The 18,291-nt window shown below is 38.9% G+C and overlaps 1 long non-coding RNA gene across 1 annotated transcript; it reads left to right on the top strand.

Annotated features, from left to right (window-relative positions):
- Positions 1–635: 635 nt before the first annotated feature.
- On the top strand, positions 636–17,846 carry LOC150088946 (uncharacterized). Its single transcript, XR_016546803.1, has 3 exons — positions 636–751; positions 14,639–14,822; positions 17,515–17,846. It is a non-coding gene; the product is annotated as an uncharacterized LOC150088946 (long non-coding RNA).
- The last annotated feature ends 445 nt before the right edge of the window (positions 17,847–18,291 follow it).

Below are 18,291 nucleotides of genomic sequence, written 5' to 3'. Positions count from 1 at the left end.
AAGCCAACGATCATAGTGCTAATGTTTCTGCCATTTTCTATTAGAAACACAAAAATGGCTATGGGACTTAACTGTTCATCGATAGAAATGGTTAAAAATAGATCCTAGGACAAAAAGAAACCAAATGACTGTTTTGTCAAGAATATCTTCAGAAAGTAATTGCACCTTGATTAACTTTAAATTAGATAATTGGTTCAACTGATGACATAACCAGATTTCGTATCTTCGGTTGCTTTTAAGGAAGAATCTGTCAACTTAAATTGGATTGAAATAATCCCATTTAAGTTAGAATAGATTAGAATTAGAATAATTTCCTTTTGAAGAAAAACCGTGCTGAATTAATCTATAGTATTTTCCAGCAGCATCTGTTTCCCCATATACATTTATTTCCTTCCACTCCCAAATTAAAAATTTGGTGATACGGTTGAGTAGTGGACGGAAGCTATCAGAAACCTGAATGAAATCTGGATGAAATGGCACAGAGACATCGGCTCAGGCGCGTGGCAGTAGTACTGCCCTTCTGATAACGAAATGCAGCCAATAGAATCACGCGCTTCAGGCGAGAGGGAGGAACTTTCGCTAGGCACCTTCCTGTACGATAAAAAGGAGAAAGCTATAGAAATTCGAGCAGTGGGAGAAACAGAATGGCCGAAGCAGAGAGAATCAGGAACCAGCCAATTTACGAAACTTTGAAACCTGCTTGCTGCTTAGAAAACGGTGCCGATCGCACACAAAGTATTGCTGAATCAAGGTAGGTGAAATCTTGGGAGGAAGTTAAATAGTTGGGATTTATTACTCTGTTACCAATCTTTCTCTGTGTTTGCAGGATACATTTAAGCTTTCTAACGTCTTCAGTAGTTGAATTACTGTGTTTAAATAATGCAAAGAACGTTATATCTTATATGAGTGGTTCTCAGACTTTGGGTCCCGTTAAGGGAAATCCAGCATTTCACCTAGACCATTTTTGTATTGTAAAGGTCACATAGCCTTTCCAATAGAAAGATAACATACGAAATTAGGGTTTATCTCGGTGGTCCATCTACCCTTAAAAGTGTAGTTTGTGAGACGTGTGCGGTGGAAAAAAAGTGTAATGAAATTATTTTTACAGAAATCAGTAACTGGGATGATTGAGAACTGAGATTGTTTGTCTTGTATTCGTAGAACTGTACTGTTTCCTTCTGGCTTCGCAAATTTTTCAAAATGGTGAATATATTGATTAAAACTTTCTTCCTGCATCCAGCCTGATTTATTCGCTGTTCGAACATTACCTACTTGGTCATCTCTAATAAAATGGACTTGAAAATATTTTTCTCGGAAAAATTAAAGTAAAGAGTGGGTTGGATTTCCAACAGGACACGCAAACAAAGCGATGATTTTATCCAGTAGTGACTCCTGTCTCATCTACATTATATGCTTTGAGGTTCATATTTATGGTAACTCATAAGTCGGCAAATCAGCGTAAAATTCGCCTACATTTACTCTGTTCAAGTTCATAGCTCCAGTAAGGTTGGAGTAAGGTTGGATTGTCCAGTTTGCGTATTGTTAACTAGAATGTCTTTTTGTGAACGCTATCTGCCAATCTACACTTGCCACTTTCATCCCATTTTTGAGGAGGTAATGTGCGTTAAGCGCCAAAGCAACTAAGTCTATGAGGTATCAATATATTATGTCTGTAAGTGAGCATATTCTACCGTTGATTTGCTATTTACTGGAAGAAACACACGAGTTTCAGGGAGAAAAAAGCTTAGTGCCCTCGCCTGATTCTCGTTGTTTGTGGTTTTGTTGTTGGTTTTTAGGAGCATCAGAAACTAAGGGCATGTTGCTCCGTGTATACTGTCTGTAAATTGCATGTGTTCTGAGGTCGATTTTTAGTTTTCTGAACGAAAAACCCTTGTTTCCGGGAGGGGAAACCATACTGTCCTGGCCTGAGGCCGACTAACTCAGCCACGTTGTGAAAAAGACCTGTAAAAATTCCTCGGGAATGTTCCTCAAACCATTCGGATACAATTTTTGCACGGTGGATAGTTTATTTATTTATTTATTCAGTTAGAGATCATAATCTCACCCCTGTACAGCAAAGTACTAGTGGGGTTTACATTAGTGACAAGTCTGTAATTACAATAATGATTACAAGACTCAAGAGATAAATGATTAGTATATAACAAAAATAAAATAGGAGATTTATGGGAATAAACAAAATAAATGAATAACAACATGAGTAAATTAGATCAAATTAATTCGATAAAAATGAGCAGAAATTGATCATTGCGATTAGTAGGAAAGTCTGAGGTCCATTTTGAACTCCATTATAAAAAGTGGTCATCGGCACATCCCAGGAAGAAAACAGCATTCCGAATTGGCCCTTGCATCAGACACCGTGGGGTTTCTGGTTTGTAGAGCTAATTAACCATGGAATCGCTCGTACTGCTTCAGAATTGAACCACGGAGAAGGTTTCGGCCAGGATTTGTTTTCTATCCAAAACATTCCTTAGGTCTGTTTCAAGAAATGGTGCAGAAATTGATGGTATTGGAGGAGAACATGTATGAAATACTTGTTAGGCTTTGAAGTGCGTTTCTGTAGATAGTAAAATTGTAATTTTGGCCTCTTCTTGTTTTCCTGCTATATAGGATATTGTCAATGCCGGGGGCCCAAAGTGTGTGTAAATAGCTGACTAAGGGTTATAATATTTCGTTTAACAATGAGATGTTTCCACGGTGGGTTGTTCAGATTTGAGAACAGTACCGCCTTGGAGATTGTGAAGAGCTTCTTTGTGACCCAGTTCAACCATCGCAAATACCAGTATTCTAATCCAAGATGGTGTTTCAAGTAGGAGAGCGGGGCAGTTGACCAAATCACTGATGCATACATAATTTGCGTTGTCGTCTTGAAAGAATCCATTCGGTAAAAATGAAACATTGCAGAGGGAAAATTGTTCGATACGACGAAAGGATATTCAGTGGAGATAACACTAGCGTCTAACCGTATGAACGGACCCAGTCCTTACGCATTGCAACTTTATGAACGGATACAGTCCGTACAGACCTAAGGAAGAACATACTCTATACCATCATGCCACCTCCAGCTGCTAGAGTACTGGACACGAGAACAGTCTGGATGCATGGCTTCATGAAGTTCATGTCACACTTTCACCCTACCAATGGTGCAAAAAAGTGTAAATTGAAACTCGTCAGACAACATGATCTTTTACACTGTTCCACAGTACGGTGTTGCGACTGGCGGCCCAGTCCAGTCGAATCTTTCGTTTTTACAGAAAGAAGTGGCTTTTGTATCTGTACATAACTACTAAATCCCCGATTCTTCAACTTCTGCTACATAGTTCATTTGGAAACCAATCTTTCTTTGCCTAAACTGAAATTTTCAGTAATTTGCTGCAACCTGGACCTTATATTCTGACGAACAATTCGCTTTAAATGTCCGCGGTCTCATTCTTGAAGTCCGATTTTCTGCTGCATTTCTTCCTTTTAGTGTTGCATTCCCCTCCCGTCTTTCACTCATTATGTTCTTTTCAGATGATTGCTTTTGACACACTAGTTTCTTTATTTTTAACTGTGGCTCCTGATAAATGTGCTCCAACAATAACACCATTCTGAAAATTGGAAAGATCACTCGTTTTCCACCGAATCTACTGAGAATCCGCAGAAAGCGTACAGTATTTATCTGATATCAAGGAACGTGTGCTCATACCATCTGTTGATGCCAATTGCAAAAGCGTTCTAATTTTTTGGCTAGTGAGTCACAAAGGAAATGGATGCAAAAAATAATTTTCATATCATATATTTAAATATCGGTAAAGCTTTTGATACAGGACTATCCAAATATTGAGATTTGGCTAGTCCTGTATCAACAAAAATTATGTAATTTTGAAATTTGCTTCTGCCTTTATTCCTGTTTTGTGTCTTTGCATAGGGAAGGCGATTGTCACTTCAGAATCATGGCAACACATATGTACCAATGTAAGATCAATAGTTATCTTGAATCGCATTTGCTGCTGGGAGAATGCAGGGAAGGGAGTCATTACTCTGTCTCACCTTTCTCCCATCTCCGGAGGGTTGTTTTGCGTCTAATCAAGTATATAATCCGATATTGTCATTGTTCAATAATGGAGGTGGACCAGTTTGGTCAAACGATCTGCGCAGATCACCATCTGCTTTGTGTGGTGTCTGAGATCTCTTTCAATTGGCCGTAGGGAGTTGTTTATAAGCGATGCAGGGAAAGCTCCCTTACCCCCACGAGTTTGTCTTCAATGAACTTGAAAAGGAGCCACTTAAAGTTCCTCTCTGTTGTGAGTTCATTCAACCGCTCTATCAACGGATCTTATTTCAACACAAGCGATTTTTTTTCAGCCGTTTCGTAGAAACGACATACATCAACAGTAATTGGAACATCCATTAGCGTTGCCAGGTAACTTACACGGGGTTCGCAATAGCAAAATAGCACGGGAGGTTTTCTTCTATTCTACTGTTTCACCCTAAGTTGACACCAAAGAAATGGCTGTCTCAATCAATTTACACCTATTTTATGCGATACTTCGATATGCTAATAGTTTAATTACATTAATAGCATTTATAATAATAAATAATAAACTTTATTTTGAAGCCGAGTGGTCATGGGGGAAAAGTGCAGTAGTACACGCTTTTTGAATAGACTGTGGTTCAAGCTCGTGACTGCTAAACACGATTAACAATTGTATTCACAATTTATTGTAAACTCTTCTGACTGTGGTCGTACTGGAATATAAAGAAGAACATACATTATGCTGCTATGAACTGGAGTAGGGACTATTAAAACATGATACGAATGATTCCCAAACTTTAGTGGTATAAGAACGAGCTCTTCCCATTTAGCTTAAAATTTGAATGTCTAGATCTGAATCCAATAGAGAGTGTCTTGGATATGTTGGGAAAGGCAGTTCGGCTTCGCGTTTATCTACCAATGTAAAAAGAAAAGACTCGTTTGGAAGTTTCTTAATAATACACAAAACCTGGACAAATATTGATCTGAAATAATATGTCTGTAAATTGCATGTGTTCTGTCGTCGATTTGCTGGACGAAAAACCATGATACCTTTTTCCAGAGACAGACTAACTCAGCAACGTGGAAAAGACCCATAAAACTTCCATGCGTCTTTCTCGAGATGTGAGCTCAGGTCTTTTCCACCCGATGTGGGGAGGACGGTGATTATACAAACTGTGTTACCCACGAGAGCACCCAGAAAAGAACGCCCTTACTTCTTTACATTCTCCAAAACGTAATGAAAACACTTTGCATCCTGCAGAAGAGACCTCATCAGATAACGATGGAAGTGAAAGTTTCGATATCCTCGATTTTCAAGAAAAATTGTCGGCTTCGCTTTCTGAAGGCCTCAAAACAGATGATAACATCATTACCGTTCTAGGTACCTGCTCCAATTAGTGTAGAGCGCTTCAAGAATAAGAGAATAGTTTCAAGAATACAGATCAGCTATTACTACTCCAGAATCTCAGTTTAATACCTAGATCAACAACACTTCGAACGAATTATCAGAAATCATAATTGAGCTTTCTTTTTTTAAAAGACAAAATGAAGAAACATTGACTTTAAATTGCTTTCTAAACAGTGAATTGTCCGTGTTGAAGTTCAGAACTTACAACTCTGGACACTTCGAGTAATCTGGTTACTGCTCTCTCAAATACAAATCGTCACAGCATGTACTGCCATTAACTAACTTCCTCGAAATTCAAAAGGGAACTCAATCTGCCCACTGATAAAATAAATTGTGAACAAACGCTCGCAAAATTTAACGTGGAGTATTCCTAAGAAAAAAGAATCTTTATCTCACAACATAAGTTTCTGAGATGATATCAAAAATTACATCCCTCAATTTTTACATGTAAACGCTAAAGTTATTCAATTCAAATTACAACACGCTATATATGCCTGAGTAGTCGCTCTCAGGCGAGGGTAGCATGCTTTTTTCTCCCGGACACTCGGGTTTTTCATCCAGCAAACAAAAAATTGACCGTAGAATCCATGCAATTTACAACTCAGGTCTTTTTCACCTACACTGATGTGCAAAACTTAAGGACCAACACTATTTCTAAAGGTTACAACCACAAAATCAAACGAAACAGCATGTGGCGATTTACATAATTGTGCCGTTCAGTATAAAGCTGGTGCACATGCAAAAATTTGAATCGTGATGAGAGGGCTCACATAAACAGATAAAAGCAGCAGTTCAGCAGTTATGCACAAATTACCGAATGGTGAGCACAATTGTTACAGACGTTCCATTGGTTTCATACAGTGCTACAGGCAACGAAATGGCCAGTAGACAACGACTGGATGACTTTACCCGGGGTCGAATAATTGGGAAGCTCGAGGAAGGTCGAAGTGCGAGGAGTGTGGCTGCAGAGTTCGGTATCGCCCATAGCATCGTTTCAAGTGCGTTGTCGGTCTTCAGAACGACAGCTACAGCTGTTCGAAGGACCAGTGGTGGTCGTCCACGAAACTCAACGCCCAATGATGACCGCTATATTCTCCAACAGGCCAAGAGGGACCGACACCAGACAGCGGGATCCATTGCAAACCAGCTGCACAAGAACACAGGACGCTGGATATCGCGGTTTACTGTGGCCAAGCGACTCCACAAAGGTGGACTGTTTGCCCGACGGCCAGTACGCTGTTTCCCTGAAACATCTCAGCAAACATCACTGAAAGGAATCGATATGGCGGTCCAGGTGTTCGCGTCTGGGGAGACGTTATCTTGGATGGACGTACGCAATTCCAGATACCGGAAGGTGGTACTGTAACCGGTGCACGCTACTGTACTGAGGTAATCCTTCCCCATGTGCGTCTGTTCCGAGGTGCCATTTGTCCCAAGTTCGTGTTTATGGATGATAACGCCACCCCCCATCGCACTGCAGCTGTTGATATGCTTTTGGAAAGTGAGGACATTATTCGTATGGATTGACCTGCCCGTTCAGTCGATCTAAATCCCATCGAACACATATGGGACGCTCTGGGGAGACGCCTAGCGGCACGTCCACACCCACCAGAAAATGTTCACCAGCTGAAGATGGCGTTGACAGAGGAATGGACGCTGTTACCGCAAGAACTTATCAACAACATTGTTCTAAGTATGGACAGGCGGTGCAAAGCTTGCATCGACATTAGGGGTGGCCATATCTCCTACTGAGGACCACCTCTTCCCTTTGTTCCATCTTTGGCAGTGATGCATCTGTATCATGGCAGCCAGTGCTATGTTGCCATTTTTGAATAAAGTCCCTCTCTACCGTTGTTGTGTCGGTGTTGTTTCCTTCATCATTTCTGTACCTCACGTGGTTCCTTTGGTATGCTTTTCCAATATCGAGGCCACTCCTATGAGAAGCTACAGTTGAAAACCTGAATGGTCCTTAAGTTTTGCACACCAGTATATTACCCGATATACCTACAACGATTTTGGTTGAAATATTTACTCCACCACGAGTTTGATAAACCTCTGTTTTATAGATAAGCTGTTTAACAACGATTTAGATGTAGATTGTTTATCTGATACGTCATATGCGGTTCCCTTTATTCTGAGCAAAATTCCATACTAATTATGGTAGAAAAAATAATTCTCCAAATTAATTGTATAATTCTACTGAAATTTTAAATCTGGATCCGTTTGTGGATATACAAAATACCTCTCTGAAATTAGTCAATTTTAAAATAAATATTTTTGATTTTGCTTCTTTGTAAATGGAAATTTGTTATTTTAGTCATAGGCGTTTTCTCAAGATTTTACTCTGGTATGTTTACACGTGATCTTGGTTGATTGTTGTAGGGTTTTAGAAGCATCAGCAACTTAAGCAATATTGTGCCGTATATAATACACAGTGGCCAAAAAAAAAACAAAAAAAAAAAAAAAACGAACCTTTGTATTAAAACAGTCACAAACAGAAGAAATGCAAAGAAATCTGTGACGTGTGGTGATGACGTGTTGCCTCGTTCAGTATAAAGATTGCACATGCTGTTAGACACTGCAATAACCTGAAGTGAGAATGAGGAAAACGTGTGATCTATCAGACTTTCAAAATTGAAAAAAAAAAGGTCTTAGCAGGAGCCACGATTAACGAAACACATTTGGTTTCTTAAAAGCGTCCAGCAATATTTTTAATGACTGAAAAGCAAGCAGTTCTTCCACATCTCAAAGGCGAAAATGTGGTAGAAAAACAATACTTCAAGAGCGAATCAGTGGTACTCTGAGAAGGACTGTATGGAAAAAGTAGGACATCCAGTGTGCAGTCAATAACATCTGAATTCAACCAAGCCCAGAACTGCTCTATTTCAACAGTACCATGCACAGGAAATTAAAGAAATTGGGTCGCCTGCCTATTCGAAAGCCACTTGTTTCCGAGAAAAATAGAAAAAATCCGCTTGCAGTGGTGCCGAGAATGTTGTGATTGGACAGTGGAACAATGGAAGAAAGTCATGTGGCCAGAGGAACCACGATACACTTTGTTTTGCACTGATAGTTGGCAGAGAGTGTGGCAAGAACCTCATGAAGCGATGGAACATGCTTACCTTAAGACAACTTAAGCATCTGGAGGTGATATCAAGACATGGGGAATGTTGGCACGGACTGGGTCCGTTGATACCAGTGAAAGGTCGAATGTCATCCAAGGAGTACCTGAATTTTGTATCAGATCTACTACATCCTGCCCTTTTATCCCGAAGGTGATGGCCACTTTATGGACGACAACGCAACAGTGCATCGTGCCAGAATCGTTCAAAAATGGTTCGGATCATGATATGGATTTCTTCCATCTTCCCTGGCCTACACATTCATTTGATCTTAATCCTATTGAGAATATGTGGGATATGCTGGTGAGAGCTAATCTTCCTTCAACTTTGTCGCAGCTGAGCGATATATTGCTGGAAGGATGGTAACAATTAGATTAAAATGCACTAAAACACCTTATAGAATCCATACTACACAGCATACTTGCTGTTATTCCAAACAAAGACTGCCCGATTCGATACTGAATGTAGGTTCGTATTTTTTTGGCCAGTGTGTGTTTGTAAATTGGGTGAGTTTTCTGATCGATTTGCTGTTTGCTGGAAAACTCGAGTTTCTTGGAATAAAAACCATGCCACCCTCGCCTGAGACCGACTAACTCAGCCGTGTTGTGAAAAAGGCCTATAAAAATTCCTCGCGTCATTGACTGGATTCAAACCGAGGTCTTTTCCACTTGCTGTGGGGATGACGGTGATAATACCGACTGTTCTGCCCACGAGGTACATGATTTTGGAACTGTCCACTCAATATAACTGTAAAATACACTGAGTGATCACTAAATTATGACCACCCCTATGAAAACTGAATGCGACCCGTTGACCACGTGAGGTACGAGAGTGCGCAGTTAGTCGACCTACGTAGAATAGATAAGATGTCAGTGGTTCAGTTGGTAGTAAAATTCCGAGCATGATGGGTAAAAAAGGAAGGATTTATCGGACTTTGATAAAGGACAGATTGTGCACCAACTCGTCGAGCCTCGATTTCCCAAACGGCTGAACTGGTGGCCGTAGTTAAACTGTACCAGCCGCCGTAGTTAAAGTGTACCAGGACTGGCGTCAACATGGTCAAACAACGACCTGAAGGCAAAACTGCAAAAGTCAGCGAAAGGTTGATGTTAGAGGTGAGCGCCGGGTACGATGACTAGTACAGGCAAATAGGCGCAGCACTGTTGAAGAGTTGACTACCCAATACAATGGGCCAACCCGAAACAATATCTGGCATGACCAATCGTCGCACGCTCGCACGTATGGGCTATATCAGAAGACGACCCCTAAGCAAGCTCATCCTCTCCTAACCAAGGTTCTCGGTGTAAAAGACTCGCCTGGTGCAAAGAGCATGCAAGTTGGACGTTAGAAGACGGGAAGAAGACTGGTGTGTTGGTGGGATGAGTCATGTTATTTTCTCCATACCGTGGATGGTCGTGTACGGATTTGGCATCAACAACATGAAACTCTTAATCCATCATGCATGGTATCAAAAGTGCAGGCCGGTGGAGGCATTTGTATAGTGTGAGGCCTGTATCACTGGCAGGAACTTGGACCCCCTGGTGCATGTGGAACAACGTATCAGTGGTCTCCGCTTTCGTCAACTGCTTGCTGACTGTGTACACCCCGCTATGTTACACTTTTTCCCGAATGACGATGATATCTTCCAAGATGACAATGAGCCGAGCCATCGGGCACTTGTTGTGCAGGAATGGTTTGAGAAACACGATTCTGACTTCCAGCTTATCGATTGGCTTCCAAACTCCACCTATATCAAATCCATAGAGCACTTGTAAGACACTATGGAAAGGCATATCAGGCGTCTGCATACACCAATCACCTCCATACCTGTATTGCTGACCGCATTATACGCAGCTTGGTTGACCATACCCCCCCCCCCGAACGCTTCCGACATCTTGTTGAATCAATGCCACGTCGGATAGTTGCTGAACTGGGGGCAAAAGGAGGACCTACAAAGTATTAGGTAGGTGGTCATAATTCAATGATCGCTCAGTGTAAATACCAAATACGGAGGATGCGGAAAGGTCAGAGAATGACCACCGCATATCCCCGGAGCAATATGGCCTTAATTGCTAATGCTCCTAAAAAAAAAAAAAAAATAACAAATAACAACAGTGTAAATAATTGTAATTTCATTTTGTGCAAATATGCATTTTTATATTCATAAGAATTGTGCGCATTATCGGTGCATTTATTTGAAAGTATAATTCTTATATAAATAGACATTGTCATTGGAGTGTATGCCCGTTATATGTAAATTATATTAAACTAAAATAAAACAAAAAATACCTTAATAAGATCTGTTATCCCCGTAATTAACAACACTTGCTTGATATCGTCTTATCATGCTGAGAATGAGGCCATGAATTAGTGCTGGAAGTATCAATCTCATTGTGTAAGGCTGACGCTAGCTCAATGTAGTGTCTGACTTCTCTTTCGCTCAGAACATCCCGGCCATGAATAATATTTACTAGATTCACATCTAGCTGGCCATTCCATACGGCTATGCTCTTTCTCCATGTTGGTATTGGATTCATATAGAAGTCCGAACGGTCATTGACAGCGATTACAGACAATGCAATAAAAACACCGTCTCCAAACATGCGTCTTTCTTGTTAAGATGATGGAATCTGGTTTCCTTTTCCTTTCTAGTTAATATCTCGACTCGTCGCTGAAGAGCATTATGGCCCATTACTCCTGTGTGTGTTCAACACTCAGTCGGCACCAATTCAAGTGAGCCGTCTATAGTGGTCAAGGGAACATGGATAGATGGATCATAAAGCCTTCTGTAGAAGGCATACCTAGATACCAGCCCTTGTATATCCAGCAAGCTGTAAAACAATTTACCATGCTGTGAATTCTCTACGACGCCTTGCAGTTAAATCTGAAAACGGCCATAATCTTTTATAGACGTGAGATGAGAATAACCCAGAGAACCCCTCGAGATATAGTTTACGTGTTTTCAGACTAGTTCCACAGTGCCATTTACAACACTGCGAGTCACATTCATCCCCTTGACCACTTCAGTGTGATTTCGACCATCGTGCTTACATTTTCTTTCTTTATCTTCACCTTCAAAGAATTATGCAAATGGTTTCTTTTTGATATTTCCAAAATGAGACAAATAGTGCAAGCGATAAATAAAAATTCTATGTTTCTACAAATTACCTATCTCATAATTGTAGATTCAAAAACAACAAACCAAATAAATATTGCAACCACCGCCCAGTTTCTCTTTCCAAGTCTTCATATATTCTTTACATAACTGAGACTTTGAACTTTCTTCTAGTGTGGAGACTTAAATTCTTGGATCTAAACCAAGAAATTTTACCCTGCCCGCTATATGAAAATGTCAATTGATACTTAAATCAGCTGCCTCTGACAGTTGATTTAAGTCGCTGCTGTGGTAATTTTTGGCAACAACTGCTTGAAGGGTTAAATAATTTTATAAACTTAAAAATAAAAGTGGCAAATAGTTTCATGTCTATAATGTTTTCCCCCAGCAGAATTAATAAAAGTTTTAGTTAGTAGAAAATAATGTATAAGCCAAAAAACTATGATAAGCATGATCTGCGCATTTGATGGGGATTGCCTTGCTTTTCTTCCTTTTTTTGGGCCTTGGAGAAGGCGGAGTCTTCCATTGAGAGACTGGGCCTTTGTTTCCAAGGCCGAGCTATACTCTCACGATTCATCACCAGTGATGTGAGAAGAAACAAGGTATGGAGCTGATGATTACCCTCTCATGCGGGAATTCGCGCTCTGTGTGACCATTAGTCAGATTGCAAGGCATAAATTTGGCTAAAACGTGTCACATTCCCATATCTTGTGTTAAAATAGATTGATATGTCCCATAATAAATAGCAATATCACTAGCCACTTCGCAGATAGTTAAACGTCGATTGCCCCTGAACAATCAGAGGCAATCAGGGGCAAAAATCTGTAAAATGCATTGGAAAGGTAATTTATTTTAGTTTTTAGGATATGTTAATCATAAGATTATACAAAGATCATTTAAAGAGTGAGATTCTGAGGAAGAAACGACACTTTTAGCATACCCCTACAGAAAAAAGTCCAATGGGAACATATCGGATGAAAGAGCTGGCCAAGCAACTGGCTCACCTCTTTCAATCCATCTGTTTAGGAAGACTTCGTTTAAAAATTGTTGAACGTCCCGAGCGAAGTGGCAAGGTGTTCCATCTTGCTGAAAAACTGTATTGGCTTCAATTCTTAGTTGCATTCGTTCAGGAATAAATAAATATAAAAAAAAAAAAAAATCTGTAGCGTTGCAAGATAACTAAGACTGGGATACAAGAGAATCTTGTTCGCACTTTACTTTCACTTCTGTAAGTTGTATTTTTTTATTTATTTATTTTTTCTTCTGACGTTCGGTTTCCAAACCGCGCTATGGTTTTTATCGAAAGAAGTTAGTAGTAAGCTAGAACCATGGATAGGTTAAAGGTAGGCGGGTAAGCTTCCCTGAAGATTGTGTAGGGGTCAGAATTGGAGTCTGTGTCCTCTACATGGAAAAGCACTATAGCCCAGTGGGGTGTTTTCAAGAAGGCCCGTGGCGGTTCTCGACGTTCCTGACTAAGGGAGGGTACGCCAACAGAGTCTTGCTGAAATAAGTACTCACTTTCCAACCTGCCTATGAGAAGGATCGGCGTAAATCCTTTTAAACAAAATAAATGGATAAAAAAATGTACTATTCTCTTTTTTTCTATTATTTTTGCATTCTTCCTTTCTAAGTCGACAATTTCTCTTGTTCCTAAACCTTGTACTACATTGATTTTGTTAATTTCTGCTCTCTGCGTGACACACCGAATTGTCTTAGCCACCAGATGTCCTTCACCAAACTGTCATACAACGAGACGTCATGCACCAAATTGTCGTCTACAGCGAATTTTCATGCACCAGACTGTTGCATAAAGCATTATCGTGCAACAAATTGACGTGGACCCCTCTTCCAGCAATATTTGATGCACTTGAATCTTGTGAGGTCGCTTGTGCAATTTTACTGTAAGAATTATTTGCACTGTTTCTTTAGGAACACCAAGTTCCAAAGATACCCGTCTTAACGATTTTCATGGGCTTTGTAGAAAAGCTTCTTCGACAGATACCAGAGTTTACGCCTGACTAATCGAGACTTTACAATTCGCATCACAATCGTTGACCGAACCAGTCTCTTCAAACTTCTTCATCCAGTTTGAAATTGAATTTCTTTGTGGTGCTTCCTTTTGCGCAATGTATCATAAATTTTCTTCTAATTGCTGATAGGGACTTAAGCTCTACTAGCAAGAGGACACATTTCGCTTTCTCTTCTATCGAAGCCATCTTTTGTAGAGTAGATTATCTGAAAAGATTAAAAAACAAAATTATAGTAAATTGCATAATTATTTTTTATGCATAAAAACTAGAATAAATTAACTCTTAATTACACATTGTTCATTGAGATATTTTCTGTATTTTGAAGAACAGTTGGGAAATAGTGTTTCGGACTCTGGTCACCCTATCTTCTGTATAATATCGTATATTTATTTATGGTAAAAAAAAAAAAATTAAGATTAACTGAAAATCCTTTATTACAGGTACAAAAACGACCCAGCTGTGTTAGAGAGCAGACTGTAGCAGTCGGTTGCTATGCAACACCTGCTGTTCCCTTCAGGCTGTGGACAGGTGGGTCGTTGAAACGGTGTCTGTAAGTTCATTGTTATGTGTTGCATGCATTGTAATTGTCACAGTTCACTTCACAGGTCGTATCCACAATGCATACGTTTGAGAGTGTGCGGTAGATCCCTCCCTCCCCCTTGCAAAATAAAAAAAAAAGTCACGGATTGCAACGGAAATCTCATTTTATCAGGACACCTTGTTTTGGTATGAAAGCACAAAGGAGAGAAACGCCAGTGTGACAATCCACCGTTCATTGTAGAGGCAAGTAATTGAGATAGTGTTCGGTGTTAGGAACAAATTGACAACTGATACAAAACGGGTGTCAAATAGGGGGTGCGTAGTGATGTTTCAAAAAGAATAACTGAACTTATTGAGAGACTGAGGCAGTTTGTTTTCATTCTTCAGGTATCACCCTCAATGGGAAAAGCAAGCGACAGTACCTTATCTTTCGCCATCATGGACGACAATGTGGAGAAAGTCCAGCAGAACCGGTGAATCCAGATCGTGGCCATATCAACGTCATACAAGAGTCCTTCTACCAATCCAATGATTCAAATACGACTATGAAATGGCTCACACTAATGTACAGGTAAGATACTTTTTATGATAAAACTACCACGTAAATTATTGCTTATTTTTAGGATTCTAGTACCAATTGTATTGAAAATGAACCAAGCAGTATCTTGTCGATATATGACTTGGTATGCCAGTTCAATTTTTTAACAACATTCAGATTCGTTTCGCCCGCTCAACCACTGGTTGAACAGCAAAATGCGCTTTCAATTTTCAGTTCAATTTTCACTGCTTCGTTATTTGCTATGAGTATTTAAAAGAATTATAAACGTTTGTTAAGGGGTACTTGTCAAATAGCTACTTCATAAAATTATGACTTGCCTGGCCACTTCAACAGAATCGATAGGATCACTGCGTAGGAAAGTATTTTAACTAGGTACCACTCTCTGGTATTCTTTGCTCCTAGCAGGAAACTTGGGTATTGGCGTGAATGTCCATAAGTATGCCACAGATGCTGTGTACACACGTATTACAGTTGAGTAGTACTGAACTATACTTCTGTGTGATGCTTACATGCTATGCGACAATCTTCTGTACGTTGTGAGGTATGAGATGCTTCCCTGAGTTGTGTACCAGGTCAAGCACCTCAAGTTCTTCCTTGAGGAGAGGTATTTCACTGAGCATGCAAGGTATTTGAAAGATAAGATCAAGGCTCTGTTTTCTAATTCTGACTACAAATTTGAAAATAATACTTCTACGCTCTAAGAGAAATGAAGAACCTTATGAAACAGCATTGCAACAGGACCTTTATTCAATAGAATATTTCCAATTTAAAAAGGCCATACGATTGGGGGGACTGACCATGTATATCTTATTAAATTTATAGTTATTAATGTTTAACCCAATTAAAATTTGTTGATGAACTAAACTTAAAAATATTTACATTTAATGATAATATATAACTGTATTATAATATATTATTTTAAATCTTTTAATTATTTCATATCACGCTACTTAGAATAAATTTTAAAACTATTTTTGATATCATTTTATGAATGGAACGCTTTTATTAACAGAAATGATGACACGTTCCAAAGGGGGAAGAACAGACACTCTACAGTTGTCAAACACTGAAGTTGTGCTACATCACAGCGAGTACAATGAACTATATGAAAACTAATGCACTGGCTATAAAGACTTAAAAGTATAGAATAGGAAACCTTTGTAGGCTAAAGATTCAATGAGGAATTTGGTGGAACAGCAAGTTACCTTTAGTAACTACATTGTTGACAAATCTAAGCTTTTTATTCGTCGTTTGTATGCATTGAAGATGTGTGTTTGTGCAGGTATGTGACGTTCGATCAAGCTCTTAAAAACTATTAAATTAAGATTCAATAGTTCAGCAACTCTTTATAAACGTATCTACAAAGTATTATCTAATTGTATATATATGCTTCAAGTTTCATACTCATTAGAGGAGACTTCCAATAGAGTTAAACGAAGGTCTGTTTTCGTGGAGCATATCGTCCCTCTTTCCCAGATGGGCTGTAAAATTGTAATCCTACTGGATAGAGTCTCTAGAATTGGATGACACTCATCCCACATCGCCAAACACTGTGGTACTATGTTCAATTGCCTTGGCTAGGAAATTGGCGATGTTGTTTGACCCCAGCTTTTCCTTTCTTGACGCTGGAAAGGTAGCGCTGCTCTGCTGAGGTGAAACTGTGGATAGGGTAACTGGGCTGGGTCTGAGGTTTCGCTGTGAGCTGGGATAGGTTTCGGCTTGCGGAGAAATGGTGCTCCGGGTCCTACTGGTGCTGCTCCGACATGTCTCCGTCCATCGGTTTTTAGTGCTGTATTTTGTGTATGCGTTTGGTTAACGTACGCTACCGTTGTGGTTTAATAACTGCAAGATTAGAATTTTCCAGCCATAGAATTGGATGATTTTTATTTAATTGATACGTAATTTTAGTCTGTTACTTATTTTCTTCCATTAGATAAGTAAAAGATGTTATCTTCGAACAGTTAAGCCTAACTGGTTCTAAAAATATTTCGTGTTTTTTGGCCTTATCATTTGGCACATTACTGTAGTGATTGCTTAAACGAGTTTCGTAAAATGGCATCAGCCTTGTATTAAAATTTAATGTCTCCGTCCACCAGTTTTTCTGGGGCCTCCAAAAACTTCTGGTGCATCCCTAGCAGCCAGGTAGCACACGAGTCCATATCACCTTCTTTGGCACTTCTAGGTGTCTTATGTCCACGACATATACATAAGAGTGCCAAAGAAGGTGATATGAACTCGTGTGCTCCCTGGCTGCTAGGGATGCACCAGGGTTCAAATGGGTGAGAAATAAAGATATTTCTTCTTTATTAAAAATATTTCTTACAAATCGGACAGTTCCTATAAATACAGGATATTATTTTATTTATATTTTAGTACTGTGATTCGTGAAGGAGTGCCTAAGACACATTTTGGCCTCTTGTCGCCAGAAGGTGACTATTTCGATTACAGCAAATCATTCGATTATGCCCATTACTAGTTATAAGCGATCAAAAAATATATATATATAGTAATCCATATTTTAATTATTAACCAATAGCATTGATTCTTTAATTGAATTATTTTATGTTTATTCTAGATCAATTAGTGTGTAAATGATTATCCACCTAAATGAAGCATCATAAAATCATTTTGTAATAATTCATTTTCGAAAGATGACTTTCAATTCTGAATTATTTCGATTATAAGTTTTTCGTTTTCTTTACAGGATTGCGTACATGAGTATCCGAGGAATTTATTCCTCCCACCACCTCGACCGTTCGGAGCCTTTCCTGCCTACCTCAAGACAAAATTTAAATGAAGATTCTACAAGTTCCTTTCATAATTTTGTTACATAGCCAAACACTGGAATAGTTCTTTGTCCATAGTGGAGAAAAATCGTAATTTTCAGTTAAAAAGGAATAAATTTACCTTCTTCTGGAATTAAAAGTGTTCAAGGAGGGGGAAAAATCTATATTCGTATGAAATTAGTAAGGAATAGCCTTGAGAAAAGCTTCAAATGTTTCTATGATGAACGGAAACTCTCAGTTACTATTTTAATTAATCTAAACATGAGCTGTGAGCTAAAATAAATAATAGTATTTTGCTGTCAGAATTTTAGCTATTTATTATAGTCATTCTGCACATACGCATTAATTTATTGTTAGATTATTTTTGAAGTTTCAAAAATCATGGAAAATGTGGTGCTCTGCCTCACCCAGAGATCCATTTAAATGAGTAAATAATTTGTTTGTTTCTATTTTATTTATTTGAAGAGGAATTATTTCTTGATCGTTTTACAAGCCCATATTCGTCTTATTAACATATTTCCAGCAAAGTAATATGCCAAAATGTTTTTAAATATTTTTTCATAAGATGTTAATAAAATGATGGAATCGATTCACTTCACGCTTTGTATATCGATTCCAACTGCATATCGATGTTATGCGTATATTTAATTAGTAAATATTTAATTCTATTTACATAAAATGTCTGCAAACAAAAA

The sequence above is a fragment of the Mastigoproctus giganteus genome, chromosome 3 (assembly GCF_048544385.1).
Source record: "Mastigoproctus giganteus isolate SK-2022 chromosome 3, ASM4854438v1, whole genome shotgun sequence".
Taxonomy (NCBI): Eukaryota; Metazoa; Arthropoda; class Arachnida; order Uropygi; family Thelyphonidae; genus Mastigoproctus; species Mastigoproctus giganteus.
This window is presented reverse-complemented; position numbering and strand designations above follow the sequence as displayed.